Source organism: Ipomoea triloba, chromosome 1, assembly GCF_003576645.1.
Source record: "Ipomoea triloba cultivar NCNSP0323 chromosome 1, ASM357664v1".
NCBI lineage: Eukaryota > Viridiplantae > Streptophyta > Magnoliopsida > Solanales > Convolvulaceae > Ipomoea > Ipomoea triloba.
The window spans coordinates 7,097,117-7,100,056 of record NC_044916.1 but is presented as its reverse complement, the minus strand read 5'-3'; positions in this window follow the sequence as shown (position 1 = coordinate 7,100,056).

Genomic DNA, 2,940 nt, shown 5'->3' with positions numbered 1-2,940 from the left:
TGATAGGGAATTATGATTCAATGACTCTTATGGCTTAGTAGCCTGGCCTGACTAGTCCCAATTGTTATGCCAGGAATCCGGGTTCATTTTGCAAGGTGGACCCCGATTCATAGCATAATTTGCTATCACTAGACCTGCCTGCCATCTTCTTCTTATTCTACCAACAAAAAAAGTGATAAACAAATGCCAAATTTATATTTCACCAATCCCAGCATGTGATAGAGTCCAAGGGAGTAATGAAAATCGTTTTTTTTTTTAATGCATATGATTCGTACTATAGTAATTAGTGTGGAGTTGTAATGTAAAAGCTTTAACTTGGAGGGTGTGGTTGAGTAGAAGGGACTCATTCATCCTGAACCAAAGGTCAAGGGTTTGATCTTCGGGTATGGAGCAGACTTAAATCTTCAGGCCAGCTGTCCCATCCAATAGAGGTGCCTATAATCCAGCGAGGGGTCAGTCACTGTGTCCGACGGTGGAGACCCTGGGTTACACCCACAACAGAAAATGTAACAGCAATTGAATTATAATTTAGGGCAAGTAATATAACATTGCAAAGGTAATATGGACAATATATAGTAATCTTACATGGTATTCACATATTGTAACATTATTTTAAAATATTTCAATTTTGCCTTATACGGTGTATATATCATTTTTATAATGAAATTTAAGGTAATATTACATTTTCACAATCTTAACTAAACTAATATCATCCAACGGTCTTGTGGTCAAGCGGCATAGCTGTGGCCCTCCTAAGTGAGAGGTCACAGGTTCGATCGTTGGCTCTTTGTGCTTCAGTACTTTATCAAGTTGTTCGATCTCATGAAGTGCGTTGGCTCTTTGTGCTTCAGTACTTTATCAAGTTGTTCGATCTCATGAAGTGCGAAGGAACTAAGAAGTGAATTGAGAAGTAAGGACCTCGTGTATAATGATATATGGAATATGGAGGGTTTGGCGAATAATTGTTAGCTGAATAACTCTTGTGGTTACATGCAAAATGAACTTTGAGTGTATTATGTTATTTTAGTCTATAATAATAATAATTATTATTATTATTATATTAAAGAATAAACATATTTTCATGGGCAAGCACCTCGTTGCCTAGTATCGTGAAGAGACAATAATGAGAGTAACGGGACTGTTGAACCTGTATACAGTCTTCTTGTTGTTTTTCTTTCTTCTTAAATTATTTGAGGGTGTTTTGGAGAAAATAATTTATTTTCTCAAAAGCTGATAAAAAAAAGCTTTTTGAATTTTAGCGTTTTGGAGAAATAAGTTGTTATAAAAAGCTGATTAACCAAACATCATATTAGCTATTTGGTGCCAAAAACCTTGTGGTTAAGCGGCATAGTTGTGGCCCTCTCAAGTGAGAGGTCACAAGTTCGATCCCCATATACTACATTGTAATAGAGTCAATAGTAAACAGGGTCATATTTGAAAGGCCTCCACTAAGACTCAAACCCAACCCTTCCTATGGTGGGGTGGGGTACAATCGGGGGCCATTATTTTCTTATATGGTAGTACATTATCAAAGATTACCACTTTAAGTTGAATTATATTTAATAATATTATATAAGATTGTTTTTTTTTTTTTCTTTGAGAACCAACAATGAAGAGATTTTATTATAGAAGCAAGTCAAGTACAAAACAGGGAGGGATCCCTTAATAGACTAGCCTATGGACCAACCTCCGATCCTTTGCTAAAGAGTGAGCGAACTGGTTCGTTGATGGAATAGTATGAAAAATATAAGAATCAATAGTGTTCATAATAGAGATATAGTCCCGGATATATTATATTATATTGCTTGAAGTTTTTTTGAGAACCAACAATGAAGAGATTATATTATAGAAGCAAGTCAAGTACAAAACAGGGAGGGATCCCTTAATAGACTAGCCTATGGACCAACCTCCGATCCTTTGCTAAAGAGTGAGCGAACTGGTTCGTTGATGGAATAGTATGAAAAATATAAGAATCAATAGTGTTCATAATAGAGATATAGTCCCGAATATATTATATTATATTGCTTGAAGTTTTTTTGAGAACCAACAATGAAGAGATTTTATTATAGAAGCAAGTCAAGTACAAAATAGGGAGGGATCCCTTAATAGACTAGCCTATGATGGACCAACCTCCGATCCTTTGCTAAAGAGTGAGCGAACTGGTTCGTTGATGGAATAGTATGAAACATATAAGAATCAATAGTGTTCATAATAGAGATATAATCCCGAATATATTATATTATATTGCTTGAAGTAAATACCATCTTAGAGTAATCACACGACTTTAAGGGACTAAATTTATTCCAATTAAAAGATAATAATCAAATTTCATAAAGAATAGTAATTAAAAACTGAAAATGCATTTCTTCTCATTATAATTTAATAATGTTAATTATTATTATTTATTATTTTTTTACTTGATGAAAATGAATATGATGTTGTGGTCCTCAGGACCTCAAGGCATCGACAGTTTGACACGGCATATATATATATATATATATATATATATATATATATATATATATATATATATATATATTATTGGTGCATATATATTGATGTAGTAGGTGATGTATCATCTGAGTAAACAAAAGATATCATAAATTTATGTCAGAATCTAAGCCGTTGAACTTGAGAAACTTGCTGGTTGTTCTGTAAACAATGACATCAATTAAAAATCTTGGAGAATCAGGAAAATCTGAAAAAGATTATGTGCGACTTGGGAAGAATTAGGAATTGGGAAGATATATTAATTGCTTATTGCAATTGGATTAAGAATACTATATTTGTATATTTGGTTCACTAATGATCTAATCTATTTGGGTGTTTTTAGTTCATGGGTTAGACACAAGGAATGAGAATAAAAGTCATACACATTGTTTGGTTCGTTGACAATTTTTTAAAACATAGGTATATGATTTCATTACCATTATAATTACA